Genomic DNA, 11,355 nt, shown 5'->3' on the forward strand with positions numbered 1-11,355 from the left:
AACCAAAGAATGCTGTCTGCCCGAGTCTGATAACAATTGTTGGCCCCCCAAGCCATGTGTTATCTCAGCTGGCACTGTTAACCATGATTCAATCCAGTCCTTCCAGGCCTTACAAGTTGATCTGGGGACATGTTCATCATCTGGTTTCCAGTACCCTGGCACTCAAGTGAACCTGCACTGTGATTCCCAGCACTCCAACCACTGCGAAGGTAGCAGGAATGAGCTACTGGGTTCATCACTCCTAGGTGAAGACAGCGTATGAGGATCCTGGACTTTCAGACTCTCAGAGAACTCACTGAGGTCCCTACCTAAAGTTGTCCTACGGAACAGAAGAGGACTAGATATATTGTTCTTAGAGGACAGAGTGTCACTTGGGAGGAGAATGTTGCTTTTGGGTGAACCACACTGGAGTAATAAAAGATAGCCTGGCAGCTGTAAAGAGGAGACTAGATGAGAGAGAAAGGGAGAGACAGGGGTCCCAAGGATGGTATGAGAGGTTGTACAACTGGTCCCCTGGGCAATTTCTCTAATCTCAGCCATTCTTGGCCCACTGGTGATTATTTTAATGTTACTGTTGATTGGCCCATGTGTAATTAATGAAATGATGTCTTTTGTAAAAAAAAAAAAAAGAGGATCAGAGTTATCAAACTGACGATCCTACACACCCGGTATAACCCCGTTTGTACTAAGGTAAACTAGTCAAGGATTTGACTAGGCTAAAAGAAAAGTGGGGAGTTTTAAGGGGAGGAGGGACTGGTGCCATCTGGAATGCCTAAGATTCCCCCCCCCCTCATTGTGGAAGGTCGACAATGGTACAGCCCAGCCACCTTGACTTCCGCACCCCCCATGAGGGATATGTGGTACAGCCCAGCCACCTTTGCCCTTCTAGGGAGGGCTGTAACTCTATTGGCTACCTGCGTGTGGCTGGAGCTGGCAATGGTCCCTCTGTGTATGTAACTATCCCATTGGCCACCTGTGTGGCCAGGTTCGACCACATGGGTTTTGCCCTTAAAAACCCAGCATGAGCGCTGCTCGGGGTCACAGTGTCAGCTCCTGAGTCTGCACTGTGTCCCTGGCCGGTCAGTTCACCATCTGCTTCCCCAGTAAATTCACCTTCTTATATGAGACTGTCTCTGTGTGGTGGACTCTGGTGGAACGTGAAACCCCCACCTGGATGGATGTGGAGTCCCCTCCTCTTGACCCCATAACAGAACCACAGCTCCACTTTTTCCTTTTTTGGTAATCACCAAACTAATCAGTTAGAGGAGATAAATGTCTCACAGACTTTCCTAGGAGGCTCGCTTCAGAATCTGAATAATCAAATCTCAGCCTTCTGAGTAGGATTATTGTAAGGTGACAACATAGAGAAGCCACATTTTGAGGGTTTGGATCTTGGAGTCTGGTAGAAGGCCAGTGACTCCTGTCTCAAAGACCAGCAGACACTTAACACAGGAAACAGGCCAGAGAAGAAAGAAAGAACAAAAACAATACCAACAAGCCAATTCAGCTCCAATGGAGAACTCCAATGGCAACCAAAGAAGAACCAAGAGACAGGACACAGGACTCGAACATGGAGACATGTGGCTTGGCGTCATGGTGCCTAAACTGGTCCTGGCTTAAAAAGGGTCAGGGCAGGGGTCAGGGTCACTGGAAGCTCCCGGTCCCAGGCACTGGACTAACAGGTTGAGTAACCTATCAGCCTGGTGCCTGCCCCAGTCTCCAGGGATTCAGGTGACACTGATTACCTGGGGGGTGGGGAGGACACTTCACCTCCGCTCACCCTGAAGACAAGGTACCAGATCTTCATTCTCCTTAGGTAAAGCTTTCCTGAGGCTATATCATCTGCTTTTTCTGGAGTTCAACTTGAGCTAGGCATCTGTGTTCAAGGAAGAGTCTCTGTCACCGCTAGGCTTTTCTGCACAGAGTGAAGAATTCCCACCACACAGCAAGAGGCACCAGAATGGCTGCAAGAAGTTACTTAGACTCAGCCTCCCTACTTCAGTAATTAACCACCATACCCACCTCATAATCTCATTTAAATGCTCAAATCTGTTGGTCTTTTGGCAGCATAAAAGTACTTCGTGTAAATAGGACTTTTATCCTCCCTTAGGGCTTAAGCACAGCGTAATTAATCAGATTTGACCTCTTTTGTGTTGTTCGTTATAAACATGCTTTCTTGGGGCTGTTTATGTTTTGAAACCCGAGCATTCTGTTCCATCTGTCACCAGATATAAGCTATGACACTTCGGTGCCCCTGTAGTCACCACAGAACACAGCTCTAAACCGCTGACTCCTTTAGGAATTCGTTTACTTGGAAGAAATCTAAATGGGACCAAGGCTGACAGCTTGATCTGATTGGCTCAACCAGAAGGAAAACTGACATATAGTAAGCATTCAATAAATATTCATTGAGAAAGTGAAATGAAAACTCGAGAAATTAAAAATTACAATATATTAAAAACACACACACACACACCAGGGATTTTATTTCAGCAGTCATGCATGAACTTGGGAAGTTTATTCCCTTTGGCAAATATGAAGTACTCAGGGTAAGTACTGGTATGGTGTTGTCACTGGGGCCAATTCCCACTTTCTTTCTTTCTTTTGTTTTTTTGCTAGTTCTGGGGCTAGAACTCAAGGCTTGGGCACTGTCCTTGGGCACTTTTTGCTCAAGGCTAATGCTCTGCAACTTGAGCCACAGCACCAATTCTGGCTTTTTTCTGTGTATGTGGTACCAAGGAATGGAACCCAAGGTTTCATGCATGCTAGGCAAGCACTCTACCACTAGGCTACACTCCCAGGCCCAGATCCTACTTTCGACACAAAATTGAGATCAATGTGTAAAAATAAAGAAATAAAAATTCAAGGTGTTTCACAAAATGGAGAGTCTCACATGATGAGCTGGCTTCAAATTGCTATCTTCAGATCTCACCTCTAGTAGCTGGGATTACAGGTATGAGATACCACCAGCACCTGATTTAGGAAGGATTTATTTTAAAATAGCAGGTTAAAGGTGGAAAAGAGAGAGAGAAACAATTCCTACTCTCTATTACAGGAGATGGGAACTAAAGTCTCGAAATGGCCCATGTGACTGGAGGTCTCCCTCTGAGCTGGGGGAAGTCACTAGATCTGCTAGATCCTCTAGCAGAGGGCAGCAAGAAAGCAAAGATTCCCTGTAGCCCCGAAGTGTTCTTTATTATTCTAAACTATGGAGATGTCCCTGGGCCTACTCCAATGCCAGGGAGAACAGGTGTGCTTTAGGACTTCCTTAGCCCCATGAGCCTCTCACTCTGCCAGGCTCCACAGAGTTGCTAAGTTTGATCATTTCAAAGAGGAAGGCTGGTTTAGATAACTATAGAGTATGGAAATTGTGAGACAGCCAGAGCCTCAGGCCTCCTGGCTTAGGCTTGGTGGGACCCACTTCTCAAGTTACAGACTTGCAGACTTAGGAATCAGCCACAGCCTTTTTCTCCCCATCAAGATCCTCCCCCTCCCTGAGGTCTTTCTGTGTGGGTGCTCTTTCACCCTCTCCACTATCGCCCTTCCCCCCTCTCACTCTTCATCTTCTCTTCCTCTCCTCTCCTCCCCTCCCCCGTCTTTCCTTCCCCCATGGCCTTGCTTTTCCAGTTTTCTCTTCTAAAGCCTGCCTAAACTGGGCATTAGTGACTCATGTCTGTAATTCTAGCTAGGCAGGAGGCTGAGACCTGAGGATTACATTTTTTTTTGTGTGAGTCATGGGGCTTGAACTCTGGGCCTGAGTGCTGTTCTTTAGCACAAAGCTACCACCCTACCCCCTTAAGCCATAGCCCCACTCCCCATTTTCTAGTGATTAATTGGAGATAAGAATCTCATGTTCTTTAGTGCCAGGGCTGCTTTCAACAGTGATCCTCAGACTTCGGTCTCCCAAGTAGCTAGCATTATAGGCATAAGCCACTTTACCCAGCTGAGGATCACAATTTGAAGCCAATCCAGGACACTCATTACCAAGTAGCCACCAGAAAACCATAAGTGTCCCTGTGGTTCAAAGTGACAGAGCACTAGTTTTGAACAAAAGAGCTCGTGAGCAGTGTCCAAACATTGGAGCTGTCTCATGACTGACCCCACCCCCAACCCATAAAATCCTGCTTATTTTTAAAGTCGCTGGTGTTTCTGATGTGTATTGCTCACTTGTGATGTTGAACACTTTCATTTTCTAGTGCAGGAACCAAGGAGAAATTCACCTCAAACCTTAAACACTTCCTAACCAAACCAGACCTTGTAACTGGATTGCTTCCTGGTTCCAACTTAAGTCTTGCCCTTTTGTGTTTACTGAAAACATTATTTTCTGGTCTCTTGACCAGAAAATATGTCATGGGGTCAGTACTATGCCGAAGGTGTCAGTGGTGTGTGGCACTGAACCTGGTACGGTGGCAGGGGTGGTGTTGGTATGGAGTCAGAGTCTGGATCATAGTGTCTTTGAGGCTTGGACTGGCACAACCAACACACCTAGACCTTTGCACGCATGCCTGGGCTTGCCAGGTGGTGGGTAAGTTATGAGCGTTCCACCACTGGCTATCTCTGACCCAACCTCACCCATGCAGCTGTCCAAGGAGATTATTGTATCATCTTGGCTCCTGGTCAGGCTGGCTTAGAAGTGTATTTCTGAAATGTTTATGACCAGTGAGAGTCCTCAGGCAGGGAAGAATCAGCCTCTAGAGACCTGTGCATTCCCAGTGGCATGACAGAATTTCCTGGACAGCTTCTAGTGCTTGTCTGCATGTTTCTAGTGTTTTTGAAGATTTGAACTTGCTAAGAAGAAAACAATTAGATTTCCTGGCAGATGCTTCATTTTTCTCCCCAAAACAAATGTATTTGGTCTATCGGTATAAATATCGTATGGCTACCTAAATCTTCTTTGTTTATTTATTTGGCTACCTCCCTCTTACACACACACACACACACACACACACACACATATACACACACACACACACACACACCTTGAAATATGTGTAAAACTGCAACATTTATGAAATTCAGCTCTAGTTTGCTCTTCCTGTCTGGACATTATTGATATTCTTAGAAACAAAGAATATGTCTTGGATGTGGGATTTTTAAAATTAGCATACATTAGCTATTCAAGGAGAATTTCACTGTGACATTTCCTCACATGTACACAATATATCCCAATCATCTGCCACCCTCCACCTTCCCTCTCTCCCATCTCCCCACTTAAAGCAATTTAAATTGGCTTCATTGTTCTATTTCATGTATGCAAATAAACTTCTTTGACCATATTCATCCTTATTCAACTTCTTTGTTAACCCTTCCACTCCCACTGGTACCCCATCTAAGCCTGTTTTAACTTTCCTTTCTTAGCATGAATGACACCAGAGATTTTTTAAAAAATAATATTACATGTGTTACATTTTTTTCCAGAATAACCTTCTCTCTCTCTCTCTCTCTCTCTCTCTCTCTTTTTTTTTTTGCCAGTCCTGGGGCTTGAACTCAGGGCCTGGGCACTGTCCTTGAACTTTTTCAGAGCTAGTGCTCCACCACTTGAGCCACAGCACTACTTCTGGCTTTTCTGTGTTTGTGATACCTGGGACACTGGACATACCGGGCAAGAACTCTACCATTGGGATGCACCCCAAACTGGTTCTTTTTTTTCTTTTGCCAGTCCTGGGGCTTGACCTCAGGGCCTGTGAACTGTCCCTGTGCTTCTTTTGCTCAAGGCTAGCACTCTACCACTTGAGCCACAGGGCCACCTCTGGCTTTATATGTTTATGTAGTACTGAGGAACTGAATCCAGGGCTTCATGCATGCTAGGCAAGCACTCTACCACTGAGCCACATCAGCAGTCATTCGGTTCTTTTAGACAATAATCTATTTGTGAGGCATGTTGATGAATTTATATTGCCACTAGGTCAATATCTCAAATATCATGCTTTTGTTGGCATTCTGTTTCGTTTGGGTAATTTATTCCTTTTTTGTTTGTTTTTGCTTTTGGTTGGTTATGGGCCTTGAACTCTGGGTCTGGGTGTAGTTCCTGAGCTCTTCAGCTCTACCACAGTGCCATTTCCAGTTTTCTGGTGGTTATTTGGAGATAAGAGTCTCCTGGTCTTTCATGGATGGGCTAAATTTGAACCTCGATCCTCAGATCTCAGCCTCCTGAGAAGTTGGGAATCCAGGTGTGAGCCATCAGCATGTGGCTCATTCAAGTAATTCCTTGAAATGCCCTAAGGATCCTATACCAAGAGAATTTGATCAAGTAACTAAAAGGACTTTAAAGGTTTAGAAAGGTGTAATTATCAAGCATTTTTCTGGGATTTCCACTGGATAACATAACTCGAACGGTCAATATTGGACCCCTGTTACCTGCAGAGCTGGTCCTTCTTTACTCAAGCAGATGGTACCTAGACAGGGTATTGTACACACATACATATTCCCTGTTACTGAGGAGGCCAAGTCCTGAGGACCCTTTGGGCCTGAGAGCTCAAGGCAACAGGCTCATTATAGACTTACACAAGTGGCTTTATTTGAAGGGCTACTCTGTATATGTCACAACAGAACAACCATGCTGATATAACTCTCTGATTCTATACAACTTTGTTTTGGAATGAAAGATAACCCTATAGACCTGTCCTTACACACGGAGTTTTTGTTTGCATTTTGGAGGTCTTTTCATTCCCCTTGAAGTGGTTGAGAAACAATCAAGGTAGTATTATGTGTTATGAAAATATAAAAGTTCCAACTTGCCAAAATAATGTCAAAGTAATTGGAATTGATTCATACCTGGGCGGTTTGGCACGTTCTTTTACCTTCTCCCTTGATGAATCCACCTAAATGATCTTGTGTGCCTTTTGAGTGTTGTGGTTGACACTCCTGTTGGGTGTGGAAAGCCTTGTGAATTTGACTAAGACAACAAAAAAAGACATTTCCTGCTACAGTATTTGGAATGGATATATATCACTATAAAAGGGAAATTAGCTTATTTTTGTGTGTCTACCATTTGCTGCACAGTTTCCCTTCTGGCTTTTTTTTTTTTTATAACAAATCTTCAATTTATTTGAAGCAATTCAGTTCCAAAAATTTTAAGTTACAGCAGTCACAAAAACCAGGGAATAGTCAGAAATAATGAAAGAATGATCAGATCAGGAGTACTGTATTATTTAACTTGCTTTTTTTTTTTTAACACTGTCATGGCTTTATTCAAAACACAGTTGCACAAAAGTATTTAAAATTTTAAGGAGAGATTCTTGAAGAACTTAACACATTATATACATACTGCCATACAAAGAGCATTAAAACAGGACCCAAAACTTCTATAAAATATAAACCCACCCTTACTTATTTGCATGAAAATACCACCCACAGAGATAAGTCTTAAAAGTTATCTGGTGGCTCAAAGTGTAGTCTCCAAAATAAAGAGCTTTAATTTTGATTGCACAATAAGATGATTGATAAGAAAGTCAATATATAGATTTTACTTTAAAATAAGCATTTTATAATGGGCAGAATGAGCAATTTTTAGGAACTAACATAGGCACTTCAATTGATAAAACTAGGAGAAAAAAAAATGTTCATCCTTTGTAGATTTCAATCTCTCCCACCAAATTTATCTCGAGTTTTATTTCAGTTATTTGTGCAGCCTTTAGTTTTTCACAAATGTCTTATTTTAAAACACTAAACTATACGTCTTAAACTGAGAATGACAGCAATACTATACTCAGTGATTTGTGTTTCAGAAGCAGAGCATCGGTTTTTAAAAATTTACAAATATGCGAAACAGAGAAATACATTTTAAGTTGCCAAGGTTGTCTTGAACATGGAGCTTCTATGACAAAAGGGAAATGGACTTGTCCATTCTCATTTTAGTTAGTAGCCACATAAGGAAGGACACAAATTAAAAGTATTTGTCTATTTTTAATGGGCAATTTGGAAATAAATCTCAATTTTCTTATCAATTTAGTTGCAAATATTCTTTCAACTGTCTGCTATACTCCAATGGGGCACCTGATTATGCTTTAAAACTATAGATAGAAAATGAAAGGTTCTACTCAGAAAAGTTGTAAATACTTTACAAGGTCATTTTCCAAATCATTTGGAAAACCAGTTTTAAAAATTGACTGTCTCATCAACAGGCAATCATTCTGACTTTTGAGAAATGCTGATTCCACTTTCTAAAGCCTCCTCTACTTTTCTCTCCTTATTTTGATATAGTATTACATGTTATCAACCAAGAAAAGATTTATCAGTAAGCTGAGCTTCTTGTATAAAATGATATGCATAATATTTTATCTCAGAAAAGTCTCTAATTCTCCCACTTAGTTTAAAGCCCACACAAGCCTGAAAAGGTAGCTGAGGTATTAGACTAAAGGTTTTCTGGATAGCCACAAATTTCTAGTCTTTTGGGGTAGAAGAGGGAATGCAGCTAGATGGGAAGCTGATCATAAAGAAATGACAGGAGAATGCATTTCTAAAACAAAGTAAACCACCACTGGCACGTCATGATCTATAGAATGAAGAGAGGCTTACCTACCTGTCTCTAGGCATAGCATAAGCAATTTTTCCTTCTAAAACAAAATATTCTCATAAAACTCATGGACTATATTACTGAATAGAATTTCCCCCAAATCCATGACCTATACTGACTGCTACTGAACTTTTTATTATCCTGATTCTACTTTCCAAAGTATTCAAGTGACAATATGGCCCCCAAATGCTCATAGCCAGAAAAAAATAAAATAAAAATCACTGCCTTCAAACTAAAAATCCAAATCACCTCAAAAAAAAAGAAAAAAAAAAGAAAAATCTACTTATCAAAGAGGCTATTTTCCTTTCATAACAGAGAGCTGACCGTAATTTAGGTTAATTTATAAATAACTTTAAAACCTTACAAACGAAATGCACAAAACTACACCTGTGTAAAATTGATCGTGTTTTAATTATGGGCTAAAAACATCTAAGACTATAAGCCTGAATTAGAAAAGATGCCAAATAGATTGCTAGAGAATTGTACACTGGAGGGGTTGAGGGAGTTAATGAAAATTTTTCTCTACATACAACATGGTCATTAGCAAACTAGTAAATCTTAATTGGAATGATAAGGCAAAAATAGTAAAACCACACTTCTCCCATAAAAAAGTTACAGATTATCTTCTGGTAGGGAGAGCTGTCATACATGAAAAACAGAGAGGAGGCTACACACCCAGGGGAGCCAGGAAATGGAATTTTAGAATGATCTGGTCATCTTCTTCTTCTCCATCACCCTCGGCATCTTGTTTTCTCTTCTCTCCGCGAAGACCTTCTTCTTCCTCCTCCTCTTCCTCCCCTTCTTCAACATAGCCATCATCATCTTCTTCATCCTGAATTTCTTCTTTCATTAAGTATGGAAGACCCACCTCCTCTTCTCCCTCTCCAAATCTGAATCTGCTTCATCTTCATCCTCTTCTTCTTCCTCTTCTTCATATCCTTCAAGTCTCCATCCTCATCTCCATCCTCCTCATCTTCCTCTTCCGGGTCTGGTGCTTCGTTATCCTCCTGATCAAATCCGTCTAAGCATGTGATTTGCTGCAGCAGCTCAAAAGTGCTTTCTCGGTAGTCTTCCAGGTTTTGTGATCTCACAGTTAAACAAGTCGAGACTTTTCAAGTTTTAAGATTTTGCACAGCTTCCACGGTACTGAGATCTTTGATTTTGTTTCCACTCCAGATTGAGGTAGGTAAGATGCGGACATTTTTCTGCCAGGACTTCCAAACCTCCAGAAATGATATTGTCACCAAGTTCCAACCTTCGAAGTTTATTCAAGCTGGGGAGCCGGGCCAGCGAACTTAATTTCACATTAGCCATACTCAGAAACTCTAGTTCTTTAAAAGTGTCATCCAGGCCTTCAATTTCCCCATTGACACAAAGGCAATTATCAAGGACTAACTCTGTTACCTCCTCCGGGGCTCTGTTCCTTAACTCCAGGCTAATCCTCTTCTTCATCTCCATGTCCTCCTGCTCTTCGGGTGCTACTCTCCTCCTTTACCCCTTTTCCACTACCCCCAGCCCTAATTTTTCTTTTTTTTTTAAGATTTGGAAATGAATAAAAAGAAATGCAAATACAATCGCCTGCAACCACCATGTAGGTGTAGAGCAGAAAGGAAAGAATAGCAAATGGAGTCCAAGGAGTTAGGACTCTTAACTCGGCTGCCCCCACCTCCTGGTCTACACACACGCGCGCGCGCGCGCACACACACACACACACACACACACACACACACACACACTCCCGAAGTTGCTTCCCCTTCCCCCTTCTGGCTTTTTGATGGCTAATTGGAGATAGGAATCTTACCAAGTTTCCTGACCAGACTGGTTTTGAACTGAGATCCTCAGATCTCAGCCTCCTGAGGAGCTAGGATTGTCACTGGATGTGCCTGAACGTCAGTGGTTTCCCTTTAAAAGTAGAGACTCTTCACTTAGGGTCCTTGACTTCAATCAGCACCTGGCCGAATTTTTTTTTTGCCAGTCCTGGGCTTGGACCGAGGGTCTGAGCACTGGCCTTACGTTCTTTTTCTCGAGATTAGAGCTCTACTACTTGAGCTTCCGCACCATTTCTGACTTGTTTTTCTATGTATGTGATACCAAGGAATCGAACCCGGGACTTTGTGATGCGAGTCAAGCACTCTACCACTAGGCCAAACTCCCGGCCCCTGGCTGAATTTTTAATGCTTCCTGCAAGTTAGTGTCAATCACCTCACTCAAATAACTGAATCTGGGAATGTGACTTAGTGGTAAAGTGCTCACCTAACATGGCATGAAGCCTTGGGGTCTATTCCTCAGTACCACAAAAGCAGAAAAAGCCAGAAGTGGCATTGTGTCTCAAGTGGTAGAATGCTATCCTTGAACAAAAAAGGTTTAGAAGTTCAGGGACAGTTGCCAGGCCCTGGGTTCAAGCCCCAGGACTGGCAAGGAAAACAAAACAAAAGAATCTAATTTTTTTTGCCAGTCCTGGGCTTAAGCTCAGGGCCTGAGCACTGTCCTTGGATTTTTTCAAGGCTAGAGCTCTACCGCTTGAGCCTCAGCACCACTTCCAGCTTTTTTTTTTTTTTCCTATGTATGTGGTACCAAGGAATCGAACCCGGGTCTTTGTGCATGCTAGGCAAGCACTCTACCACTAGGCCAAACTCCCAGTCCCAAGAATCTAATTTTTATTGTGGTTTGTTGAAACTTCAATTCCTCAGTACCACATAAAGAAAAAGTCAGAAGTGGCCCTGTGGCTCAACTCATAGAGTGTTAACCTTGAGCAAAAGAAGCTCAGGGACAGTGTGCAGGCTCTGATTTCAAGCCCCAGAACTGGAAAAAAAAAAAAGAACAAAAAAACCAGTGTCTCA

At 42.4% G+C, this 11,355-nt stretch overlaps 1 pseudogene; it reads right to left on the reverse strand.

Moving 5' to 3' along the window:
• Window positions 1-9,182: 9,182 nt before the first annotated feature.
• LOC150057348 (acidic leucine-rich nuclear phosphoprotein 32 family member E pseudogene) lies at window positions 9,183-10,088 on the reverse strand (annotated as a pseudogene).
• Window positions 10,089-11,355: the final 1,267 nt, after the last annotated feature.

Source organism: Megascapheus bottae, chromosome 10 (assembly GCF_031878675.1).
Source record: "Megascapheus bottae isolate mThoBot1 chromosome 10, mThoBot2.hap1, whole genome shotgun sequence".
Classification (NCBI taxonomy): Eukaryota; Metazoa; Chordata; class Mammalia; order Rodentia; family Geomyidae; genus Megascapheus; species Megascapheus bottae.